The sequence below is a fragment of the Prionailurus viverrinus genome, chromosome E1, assembly GCF_022837055.1.
Source record: "Prionailurus viverrinus isolate Anna chromosome E1, UM_Priviv_1.0, whole genome shotgun sequence".
Classification (NCBI taxonomy): domain Eukaryota; kingdom Metazoa; phylum Chordata; class Mammalia; order Carnivora; family Felidae; genus Prionailurus; species Prionailurus viverrinus.
Genome location: NC_062574.1, coordinates 30465142 through 30478848, shown reverse-complemented (window position 1 = coordinate 30478848; position 13707 = coordinate 30465142).

Sequence of the window (13707 nt, the reverse complement as noted above, 5' to 3'; positions counted from 1 at the left end):
GGGATAAAAACAAATAGGAAATAAAAATCAAATGTAAACTTCATCTTCAATGGAACTGTCAAGATTGTGTTTTATCTTTACTCTATTTTCTCTACATAAGATGTATGTTATTTGTCTTACAAAAATAGGATTATGCTGTATATAATTTTTACAAACTTGCTTTTAGTACTGCTTACAGCAAACATCTTTCAATGTCAATAAAATGGACCACGTCCCATAATGCCTTTATAAATATTTACACAGTACACATTCAGTTTGATTTCAGCTTTTCTTATTGCTGTGTTTCAAAAAAAAAATTTCCCTTATGCCCCATATTCTCCATGAAGATACATCAGAAACTAAAGCAAAAATTGATAATACTTCATGAACAATATTGGGGGCTAAAAATGATACATCAGTGCCCAAGGTCTCCATATAGTGTATAGTCAAAGATTTCTACTTCCTGTTTCCATTTCCTGTACTGAATATGCTTTTCCACTAAATCTTATAAACATATATTTATCATAAGCAAAGAGTGAACATTTTTAAAAGACTTAAAGTCTTTTTCTCAGTAAAATTCAAGAAGATATTTCATCTCAAAAATGAGAGTTGGCACCATGAACAAGGAAAAATCTGAGGTCTGGAAAAACTGGGTGAAAATTAGAAATAGATTTACCATGTTCAACTCCTAGTGAAGGAAGGAATGTCCTCTATTACACTGAGAAAAGCCCAATTAGTGAAGCTGAAGGTAAACCAGAGCGTTTTCTCAAGGCTCACAGGTAATAATAATTAATTGAAAATAATGAGAGAAAAAGATAGGAAATAAGGAGTCTGAAAGGTGTAGTTAGTGCAAAGCAAGAATTCCATAACAGGAGCTGGAACCATGAGAACACAAGCAAAAATAAAAGCAACAGAAGAAGAAATTTTTGAGCTAAATAAATATTTGAGTCTGAAGTTTTAAAATGGTTCATTGAAAATAAATTAAACACATGCCTTGGTATAACCAGGCAAAACTCCTGGACATAAAAGGCACATTAAACTTTCTGTTAGAATGGAGACTTTTAAAGGAAAACAAATATGTATCTTAGAGAGGAACACAAGTCAAGCTATTCTCCCTGAAGCTAAATGCCAATCTTCAATGTTTATAGGGCTTTGAGGATTAATCAAAATTAAGAACTCAAGAATAGTGAAGATGTAATTTAAATTTTCCTTTCACAAACTTCCTTTCAGAGCTCCAGTGAGGAAAACCAACAAAACCGTAGTGCTCTTGTTTGTGGAGCAGGGAAGGGGGGGCTGGAGCTACACCTGCTAGTTTGCCCTCCGTCCAATGATGGAGCCAGAAGTCTCTCCTCAGACATTTTGAAAACCACTGTTTCACTCCATTTAATAACATGGGGAAGGAAAATAATTGTATAGCTATTGAAAAAGCTAGGTGAATTTAACCTTTTTGCCTCCCCTGGCAATATGATTGTCTATGTAGAAAACTGAGAACAATTTAAAAATGAATGGAGCCTGAGTGGCTCAGTTGGTTATGTGGCTGACTTTGGCTCAGGTTGTGATCTCACAGTTTGTGAGTTCGAGCCCCATATAGGGCTCTGTGCTGACAGCTTGGGATTCTCTTTCTCTCCTTTCTCTTACTGCCCCTCCCCCCCCCACTCTCTTTCTCAAAATAAATAAACTTTAAAAAAATGAATGGAACTAATGAAAGAATTTAGTAAGGTGGTCAGTTTATAATATACATTCATATATATGTATGCATATATTACACATGTATATATATGATCAACAAAATATATGTATATACATACAATTTATGTATGTATATAAATGCATATAGATTTATAGATTTATTATATATTATGTATTATTTATTATATATACATATATATATATGAAGATCAACAGAATTCTAATTCACTCAACAGATATTTATATACCAGATGTGTGCTAATAACTAGGGACACAGTGGTGAGGGGGATGGACAGGTCTAGATGTTGAACTTATGCTCTGATGAAGGAGACAGATGCTCAACTAATTACAGATCAAGATCGTGCTAGAAAGCAATTAGCATTTATTTGCTTACTTTTTATTGTTTTCCTCCTGCAGGTTCCAGCACAAGTGGAAATCAAATTTGTACAGGAAAAAAAGGCAAAGGCTGAGATAGCACATAAAAGAGGCTGGGAGAGAAGACTCTACAGAAAAAAGATTCGGGCTAATTCCTGACAGATGAGAATGAGTGGGGAGTGTGGGGAGAGAAGCTGAGACAGAGAAAAGCTCAGGGGACACTTGGCGTGACCACAGACACTGAGGGACGGAGGCTGGAGCACAGTGAGGGGACAATGGGGAAGATGGGGATGGGGGCACAGGAAGGTCTACTCAGAGGGAGGCATGGGACACTGTAAGGGGGGGTGAGAACTCTTAATGTTGTTTTATGCAATGTGAAGCCGGTGGACGGATGTCAGGAGAGGAGTGACAGGAGCAGTGGACACCACATTTTAATATAGCACTCCCTATCTCTCTGTAGGGGGAGTGGGTGTCTTACCAACTGGTGGGAAGGACACTGGGCAGTCAGGGGAACAGTGATGGTAGCCTTGGCCGGAGTGGGCAGTGTGTATAGAAAGAAGTGAACAAACTCAACCTATGTGGAAAGTACAAATAGCAAAAACTATTGAGTAATTGTATGAGGGGTTTGAAGGAGAGAAAGTAGTATCAGTGTAAGGTTTTCAAACTTCCAAACAAATTTGATGGACACACGACCGTAGGGAGATGGTGGCAAGGAGAGGCCACCCGAATGAGGCCTTTGCCCACGTAGAACTGGCCTAGGTTAAGCAGGCAGAATTCACCAAGGACTTGGTCTACGTTCCCAGAGAAGACAGGTAGGCTTCTGACCCAGACTTGAGAGCTGCCCTCTGTGAGAGGATCCCAGGTGTACAGAAGAAAAGGGCAGCGGTGTTTATGCTGATGAGTATCAGAGTGTAATCTGGGGGCCACAGCCCAAGTGAAACCCTAAACTTTTGTCTGAAATGCCCTAGTGTTGACCTCAGGTCCCCTGCAGTGATTAGTCAGGGCAGCGGAAGGGACTTGGAAATACAATACTTCCAGCTCATCTCTGGAATCCCTTTACTGGAAGGAAGATGGTTGGCAACTTATTCTCTGACCCCCTTCCAGGATTTAAACACCTGGTTTTCTGAACAGTCAATTTTAAGAAAGTTGACATAAAGTATATGTCCCATTAGGTAAAATTATAAACTCATCTTCCCTAACATCGGGTTTGTATGTCTTATTTTTTTTAGCAGAGTATATAGACTAGGGACCTTCAGTCTGTATGGATCTGTGACAATATGGTTTGACTAACTGAATCACCAAATTGTTATCCAAAGTATTATCTCTGTGTGCCTTAATTCTCTTATTCTAATTCTCTCTCATAAAATAAAAATGGTGCCACAAAAGACCCTGAATAACCAAAGCAATCTTGAAAAAGAAAAACAAACCTGGAGGCATCACAATTCCAGACTTCAAAGTTTTATTACAAAGTTGTGGTCATCAAGACATTATGGTACTGGTACCATAAAATTAAAGTGCTGGAATATAGATACAGATGTAGATAGATATAGATATATATCACATACATAAAATAATTTCTCAAACTAATTGTTCATGTGTTCATGAGGATGGGATCTCACAACTTTGTACCCTCCAATTGCTGTTACGGCCATAAAAACATAAAAGATCACACTTAAGGAGGATTCAGATATTGTCTTTAACTTATCCTCTTATCTATTAATGTACTCACTTGTTTGATAAATATTTACCAATGATAAGTATTTATCAAACAACTGAGTACATGAATACATAAGCGAGAACAAATTAAAGGCAATATCTAAATCCTTTTCCGGTACTAAATGTTACAGTTTTATGGCTAGAATGGTTCATAAAAAGTCTTTTAGGAGTGAAGACCTTCATGGATATAATTGAGTTAGCAGCTACATTCATTGTTTTGTGTCTATCGATCCTATATTGGTAATAGAAGATGTAGGTATGAGAAAGTAGGCTCTAGAACCCAATAGGACTGACTCCAAGCCTCAGCTCTGCCTTTGACCTACCCATGTGACCATGGGAAAGTTCCTTCATTTCTCTAAACATTAGTTTCTTCATTTGAAACCTGGAGATTATAATGGAACTGATTTCAGAGTAGTATTGGAAGGATTAAATGAAAACACTTAGCATAGTTTCTGGCTCATAATGAGTACTCAGCAGGCTTAGGCTATTATTAACTGACTTACAGGTTATTATTTTATAAGCTTTGGAGCCCAGTAACAGCGTCATCACCCTCTTTATTTTCTCCACTGCCCTAGCAAGGCAAAACTCTTGAGCATTTTATTTTTAAAAAAAAAATTTTTTTTTCAATGTTTATTTATTTTTGGGACAGAGAGAGACAGAGCATGAACAGGGGAGGGGCAGAGAGAGAGGGAGACACAGAATCGGAAACAGGCTCCAGGCTCTGAGCCATCAGCCCAGAGCCTGACGCGGGGCTCGAACTCACAGACCGCAAGATCGTGACCTGGCTGAAGTCGGACACTTAACAGACTGCGCCACCCAGGCGCCCCACTCTTGAGCATTTTAATAAGAGCAAACGTTCAACAGTACAAGTCAAATAGAAGTAAACTGATTTGGACAGCCATTGAGACAGATTAAATTCAACTCAGCTATAGAATTGAGCAATAACTATTGAGAGAATACATTCCATAAGGGTTCACTTTCACATTACAGAGTGCTTTCATTTGTATTATTTGTATAATCCTCTCAGCAAATCCTTGAGATAGGTATTATTTTTATATTACTGTTGAGTAAGTAGGTTTAAAAAATTAAAATGATCTCCCCAATTCTTAAAGTGACTAGAACCCTGATCTTTTGACTCCAAAGCTAGCTTTTGTGACCATGACTCTATCTTGGGAATCCACAAACCAAATTAGTTCTATGCTGTGAAAAATATCACTGTGGGAATCTGATCTTTACCCAGATGTTTTTTTTTTAAATTTTTTTTTCAACGTTTATTTATTTTTGCGACAGAGAGAGACAGAGCATGAACGGGAGAGGGGCAGAGAGAGAGGGAGACACAGAATCGGAAACAGGCTCCAGGCTCTGTACCCAGATGTTTTAACCATGATGTCATATAGTTCGTTCTTTCCTCAGTTGGTTACTAGTAACTAAGGACAGGTATACTTTTAGTCCCCCAATTAAAAAAACACACATAAAACAACACTGATCAATCACAACAGGTAATCTATAGTTCTCTGTGCAAAGTTAGGCATTTGTGAGCATTCATTATTCATTCACTCATTTTACATGGTATTCCAGAATAGTGTTTTTCTTTTCCTTCTGCTATTTTTAATGGGAACTATAGTATTATATATTTATTGGAATTATTTCTTTTTTATTATTTTTTAAATATCTTATTTTTGAGAGAGAGTGGGGGAGGGGCAGAGAGAAAGGGAGCCACAGAATCAGAAGCAATCTCCACGCTCTGAGCTGTCAGCACAGAGACTGATGTGGGGCTCGAACTCAAAACCGTGAGATCATGACGTAAGCTGAAGTCAGACACTTAACTGAATGAGCCACCCAGGTGCCTCTAGAATTATTTATTTAATTTGTTTACATTACACAAATTTCAAATATATAGGAAAGTGCAGAGAATAATATAACATTCATGAACCCACTACCCAGCATATACACTAATATCGTGCCTTATTTGCATCATAATTTTTTAAAGAAATAAAATGGAACAGCTACTCTTGAGGAACAGCTACTCTTGATGTTAACATGAATCCTTCCCAGTTACATTTTGATGTTTACAGACTAAACACTACTAAATGCTATAAATATAAAATATCTTATTCTGTACATCCTTCTGCAACTTGTCTTCTTCATTCAAGAGTGTTTTCAAGATTTGTCTACCACAGACAAGTAGATTCTTTTTATTAAATGTTTATTTACTGAGAGAGAGAGAGAGCATGCACATGCAGGTGCAAGCCAGCAGGGGAGGGGCAGAGAAGGGGGGTGGAGAGAGAATCCCAAGCAGGCTCCATGCTGTCAGTGCAGAGCCCAATGTGGGGCTCGATCCTATGAACCATGAGATCATGATCTGAGCTGAAATCAAGAGTCGGACCCTTAACCTGCTGAGTCACCCAGGTGCCCCCAAGTAGATTTTTGTTTGTTTCAAAAGCTATATAATGGATATACCACACTTTATTTATTCTGTGTTTGGAGAATATTTTGTGTTGTTTCCAATTTTTTGCTACTGGAACACTGTGCCTATTTACATAATTATTAGTGGTTCCCTCAGGTATACCCATCAAAATGGACTGCTGAGCCAAGTAGCATGTGGATAGTCAATTTTAATAGGTCTTTCCAGGTTGTTTTTCAAACTATCATTTATATTTTACCTAGAACATTTTATGACAGTTTTCATTTCCTTGTATATTTACCAACTTCTAATTAAAAGAAAATTTTTTAATGTTTATTTTTGAGAGAAAGAGAGTGCACGAGCCGGGGATGGGCAGAGAGAGATTGGGACAGAGGATCCAAGCAGACTCTGTGCTGACAGCAGCTCGCCCTATGTGGAGCTGGAACTCACAAACTGTGAGATCATGACCTGAGCCGAAGTTGGTCACTCAATCGACTGAGCCACCCAGATACCCTACCAACTTCTAATTTTTAAGTTCTTGACAATCTAATAGCTATGAAATGGTGTGATTTATTTTGCATCTCCCCACCTACTATGGAAGTTAACTTTTCATGTGTTTATATGCCATTTGGGTTTTTTTCTCTGTTCATATTTTCAGCTGCATTATCTGGGTTTTTCTTTTGATATATAGGAGTTCCATGCATATCACCAATATTGATTTTTTGTTGTCAATGTACCAAATGCCTTCTACCAATCTGTGTGTTGGGTTTTGATTTATCTATAGTGTATAATTGAACAGGGGTTTTTGCTTTCTAATTGAAATGTTATTTTATGGTTTCTGCTGTTTTATGTCTTTAAGAAACCTTTTCTTCACTCTTGGGTCATAAAGGTTTATTTACTTTTATATTGTCTTCTGCAAATTTCAACATTTTGCCTTATGCAGTTAAGTCTTTATACATCTGGAGTTTACATTTTTATGTGACATGATAATGGAAATTCATTTTTGTATAAGGATAGTCCCCTGTTCCAATACCATTTTTTCTTTACCATATTTCACTATTGTAGTATAGTTGACAAACAACATTACATTAGTTTCAAGGGTACAATATAGTGGTTTGACAAGTCTTTTCATCATGCTCTGCTCACAAGTGTAGCTACCATCTGTCACCATGTAATGCTTCCAATACTATATTTTTAAATTATCCATTCTGTCTCACATGCTAGGGTTCAGTATGCACATGGATTTGTTTCTAGAAGGAAAGCTGTTCAATTATTTATTTTTCCTAGACCTGAGTCAGTATAACAGTATTTTCTTTATTATTGATCCTAATATCTGATAAGGCAATTTTTCTCCCCCCCCTACCTCAGAAAGGTACTTTCCTACTTTTTCAAACTGCTTGATACTGTTAGGGTCAGCCGTTGGGCACGGTGAAGATAGGAGTTAGAGGCTAAAAAAATTTTAGCAGTCAAACGCTTTATTGGGAACTAAGGTTCCGGGCGAGGTTCTGTGACTCAGGGAGTGAGAGTCAAGGAAGTCACGCCAGGGTGTGGTGGGGTAGGGTTTTTAAGCTGCAACGGTTCAGGCTTTAGGTCCGGGTGGGCCTTTTTTCGCGCCAGGTCATGCTGTCGCTCGGTGATTGGTTGACCTTCAGTTTGTTCTGGCCCGCCGCTTGGGGCTTTCCGTTGGGTTGCGCTGACAAGATGGCCGTCCCCTCCACTGTGGTTCCAGGGACATCCTAACAGATACCTTTCTTGTGAAGTTTAGAATAGGTGTGTTAAGTTCTTTGAACACTCTTAATGGATTTTTGCTTAAATTTCATTGGATTTATAGTTTGAATTGATCGTGTTGGGAAAATAAAGTTTTACACCATAAGATGGCCAAGGGGACTGAAACAAGCTCTGGTCACTAGCTTGGAGACCCCTCTTCTGGGTTCTTCTTGCCCTGTTTGCCCCGCGTGCAAAAACCCACCACAGATGTGGAAGCTGACAACTATAAATAACCCTTCCCCCCTTCATTCAGAGCTCGGATCTTTGGAGAAACAGTCTCCTCTGAGCCTGCTGGTGTTAAATAAATCGACCCACCAAGATCTCCGAGTGCCGCTTGGTTTTTCCACCAGTGTTCCAGACTGGTTCCGTAACAATGGAAATGCTCTTCTTAAAAAAATTAAATATCCTAATCTATGAGTAAGATGTCACCCAGGAAGAATTACAGAAAACAACTCTTCTCTAGGTGTTTTAGGCAGAAAGGAATTTGATGTGGGGGATTAACTGCTGGCTAGGCTCCTAGAATAAGTATGTATTTGTTTTGTTTTTTTATTTTTCAAATATGTGAGGGCAGGGATTGGCTATTTTTTCTTTCTTTTTTTCTTTTGTTTTTGCATTGTCATCAGAGAATGATATATATTCTTTAGTGTTTGTTGAAAATATCTTCTGTGGCTTACAGGATCATCAATTTTAATGAATGTTTAATGAGAGTTTGCAAATTATACGGGTGTTCTGGCTATTGGGTATGGGGTTCTATAAATGTCCTTTAGATCAAGCATATGAATTATATGCTAGTGTTCCATCTCTTTGCCAATTTTTTGTCTGCTTGACCAATCAATTTCCTAGAAAAGAGCCTTAAAATGTTCCACTGTGATTGTGAATTTGCTGATTTCTCCTTGTACTGATGACATTTTTTTGCTTTACATATTTGAGATTATGTTGTGAATTATATAAATATAAATTTAAGCATTCAGAATTCCTGAAGAGTTCTGTCCTTTATCATTATCCCACGAAATCCTATTTTTTTTTCCTTGCCTTAAATTCTATTTTGTTTGATATTTTTAGAGCCATACAAACTCCTTTTTGTTTAGGGTTTTCTTGTGTATGTTTTCCATACCTTTCATACCTCTCATTTTCTGTGTCATTATATTTTAGTTATTTCTCCTGTAAACACATATATAGCTGGGTTTTCTCAAAGTTTCTATTTTGAATAATTTTAAATGTGCAGAAAAGCTGAAGGAATAGAACAACAAAAAAAAAATGTTTATCTTTCCCCTAAATTCATCAGTTGTTTATATTTTGTCGCTTTTGCTTCTCTTTCTTACAATTACCCAGTTTATCACATCATAAATATTGCACAATTATTTTTATTGAACTCTTTGAATGTAAATCACAGGTATCGTGATACCTTACTCTAAAATTATTTATGCTAAATTGCATGCATTCCATTATATAAATATATACACAATATTACAAATGCATAAGCACACACACTCATATATACACATTTTAATCATTTAACATTTTATTGCTGAGTAATTCATTGATGGGTATATCACAATGTGTTGTGATAAAATCAATTCACCTCTTGAAGGACATTTGTGGGTTTTTTGTTTTTTGTTTTCCAGTTTTGGGCTACCACAAATCAAGCTGCTGTGAACATATGTGTACAAGTCTATATACGGACAGTGCTATTTTTTTTCTTTTGGGTATATACCTAGGAAGTGGAATGCCTGGATTCTATGGTAGGTGTATTAAAGAAATTGTCAGTTTTCCAAAGTGCTTGTATCATTTCCATTCTGCCAGCAGGGTATGAGTGTTCTATTGCTTCCACATCCTTGCCAGCACTTGCTTTGATCAATCTTTTTAGTTTTAGCCATTCTGATAAGTGTATAGTGGTACCTCACTGTGATTTTATTTTATTTTAAAGTTTTCATTTATTTAGGTAATCTCTACACCCAGGGTGGGTCTCGAGCTCATGACCCCAAAATCAAGAGTCCCATGCTTTTATTTTAAATTAAATTACCTTACTGACAAATGATGATGAATATTTTTTTCATGTTCCTATTTGTTACTGATATATCTTCTTTGGTGAGCTGTTGGTTTAAACCTTTTGCCTACTTTATTGGTTTGTGTTTTGAGAATTCATTCCATTAAATTTTAACATGTGCAATAGACTAAAACTAATCAATATCTCTTGTTTACCTCCTATAAATAAAACTCTGAACTCACCCTCCCTGTTTTAGGTTTTTGCTCTTTGGGATTTGAGTTCCACTTTGTTTTATTTGTCCATTTGTCTATTTCTTCCCCACCTGTCCATCCCATCTCTAACCTCTCCCTTCTCTTCTTTTGGAACTCCAGTCAGAAATGTTTTAACTTTTCAGTGTATCCTTCATGTCTCTTACTTAATCTTCACCTTTTCCATTTCTTTCTATCTCTGTGTTGCTTTCTGGAGAATTGCCTCATAGCTGCCTTTTTATCTATCCCTTTCTCTTGAACAATTTTACCTGTTCTAATTTTAGTGACTATTGTATTTTTCATTTGCAGAAGCTTCTCTTTCAGATTTATTTTTTTTCTTAGTGTTCCTTTTCTAGACCTTCTTTTATTTAGTTGTCATAAATGCATATTGAAAATTACTCATATTGGCCTGTTGTTATCTGTAGTTTTTTGGTTCCGGTAATCCTGTTTGCACATCTGCTAACTCTCTCACATGGAGAGTTGTTTCCTCAGATCTTCGTAACTCATTTATTGTATATGTATCTTCTGTGGGTGTTGTCCCACACCTCAGTAATTCTCCTGGGTAATTCCATGTGTCCTTCTTGTGAAAGTGTCCCTGTCTCTAATTCTGGCAGGATCTCAGGGGTTTCAGTGGTCCTGAATCAGATCTGGTGCTAATTTCTCTCTTTGTGGCTCCCATACAGGGCAGATGACATAAATTTAGGTCACATTTCTGGCATACACTCGGAGTTTGGTTTCTCCCAGCTGTCTTTTTATTTCTTTCTACTTAAGGCTTCAGGAAAAGCATGAGCTTCCTTGAGGGCCCCATGGTCTATAGCCTGGAGATTTTTCTGGTTTACTTGGAATGGAAGGGGCAGATCTGGAGGGATCCAGGCTTTATGAGGGTGTCCCCTGTCCAACCTCCCACCAACTATGGCCCAATACCAAGTCTTCAGTCCTTGTGTGAGTATTAGAACCCCAGCCCCAGCCCCTGGGGCATCAGTCTGTTTGGATTTCAGGAAGCTCCAAATATATTATTCCTCTCTTCCCCACCAGTGCTCTGAATCCGTGAGCTCTGAGCTCCAAATCCATTTAGATACATGCTGAAGTCTGACATAGATACATGCTGAAGTCTGACAATGGAAATTAGCATTTCCCCTTTATTACAATGAAGCAGAGGCAACTAAAGAATTACACCACTGCCTGAAACCAATCTTGCCCTCCAGGCACAGGCAGCAGTAAAAAGTCTCAATTCCAGTCCCACAGCCCACACTCTGGAGTTTACTACATAAACTAGGGCAGATAAAAATGTGTATTTTCTACAAGTAGGAGGAGCCAGAAGGGGTTGATCTGGGCATATCTAATAGTTCCTGTTCTCAAACTCATCAGCCATTTAAATCACACATCTCCTGAGAAGGAGTGTGTGAATGAGTGAGGCCAGGAGGATTACTCTAAAGGAGGGAAGTTCCTCCACAGAGAAACACGGCATGGGGGAGTGTTGGGGGGGGAGGGGGTAGTCAATCCCTTCTAAAGATATCCCTTGTGCTTGCGTCTCTGGCTTTCATTCTATCTTCCCTTTCTGAAATCTGGTGCATACTCTTCCTTTATTTTCAGCCAAACACTCTATTTAAGACTATTTTGGTGTATTTTGCCCAGAATTCCCATGTTTGAGGCCAGGAGCTTCAGCTGTCATTTGTTGGAAGTTCTCTAGAGAGTGTTTTCACAAAGGAAACAGGATGGCCTATTAAAATAGGCAAGTCCTGAAGGAGAACAGGCCGTTTTAGACCTTTCTCCAAGCCTTTTCTAGGTTTCTCTGAGGCTGCACAAAATAAAAGCTATTTGCTTCTTTCCTTCATAAACTGTAATAAAGTAAACATGTGCATAAACCTCAACATAGCCAAATGTATGTGTGCTTACCTTCTGAGTTTAGTAGATAAACACACTTTTAAACATATGCAGTATGTGCAATTTGAATTTCTGGCCTTATATCTCCTATTTCACAAAATGCCATTTACATAACATTTATGTAGCCATTTACATAGCATTGAAACATTGAAGCATTGCAGATTCATCAAAGCACGCATTTATAATGGGATTCCTTGAAGATGTTTGAAAATACTTCCTAGGTAATGGGTTTTGATGAAATTTCTTTTTTCAAGCAGTTGAATTTCAGTTTAAATATAATACAGTTTTGGGGCGCTTAGGTGACTGCCTGTTAAGCCTCTGACTTTGGCTCAGGTCATGATCTCGCGGGCCCTGAGTTCGAGCCCTGCTTCAGACTCCTTGCTGACAGCTCAGAGCCTGGAGCCTGCTTCAGATTCTGTCTCCCTCTCTCTCTGCCCCTCCCCTGCTCGTGCTCTCTCAAAAATAAATAAGCATTAAAAAACCCATATATATACTATATATAATACAGTTTGTATAAAGAAGAGAGAATTTAAGAGGCATTACAAAAACAGTAGGAAAATAGGTCTCTAATCTCTTGTGCATTTTGTCTAGAACCATCCTCATAGAACAAAACCGAACCAGCTCATAATTGAACAAAACAGTAGCTTATCTGTGCTGCCAGATCTGATCTTATTTCTCTTCTTGGAAATTTGCATGAACCTAGAGTTTGCCTTAATTTCAAGGCTTTAAGTTTAGAAGGAGAAACATTTCAATATAGGAATGCAAAATACATGGACATTTTTATTGAACATGTATTTACTTTGACAGGCAATGTGCAAACATGTTCTGTGTTTATTTTATGTAGTCACCTCCTCAGTTCTCACTGGTTACACAATTCTTACCCCATTTTACAGATTGGGAAACATGGATTTTCAGAGCGTATTGACATTGTGGCGTGACATTGTTTCAACTACTTAAAGCCAATTACAGGATGCCAGTAGGACATATACTAACACCCAAAGGAGCTGAGGGAGCAAAAAGATCTTTGAGTTGCACGAAGATCTGAATTATGCAAGCAGCAGAAATCCTCGGTGGACACCATGATACCTTTTAGATTATCTTTCACCCTCCAGGGTGGCAAATTACCTGGTAGACCCATTATGGATTAGGTTATTTAATCCTTTTTGTGCCATGGACCCCTTTGGCCTCCTGGTGAATCCCATGCACCCCTTCTTGGCATAATGTTTTTAAATGCATAACAGAAGGAATAGAAATGACATTGGAACAGTATTCAGTTCTAGCATCTGATCCCGGAGATTTTCAAGCATTTCTGCTCTGTCCCTCTCACCTCCCAAGTGTACCAATCCCCTCAGAGACTTTTCCTGCCTTCTTCAGAGAAGGTAAAGGAGGGACACCCAAGCAGGTTTTAGGAGGTACGGGGTGGGGAGGAGGATGAGATGGGCTAAGGAGCGGTTTCTGAGATGGCGTTAGTTTCTTCCTTTTCCCTTCCGTCTACAAGCCTTCTCACTCCCCTAGCCCCTGCATCTTGCCCGAGATCAAGTCCAGTGCTTCTCTGGTTTTACTTCTCTTCCATCTTCACGATCTCAGGCCCCGCCCCGCCCACCTCCCTAAGCCCGCCCTTCCGTGGCCACGCCCCCTAGGCTCCTCCCTCCCCATAA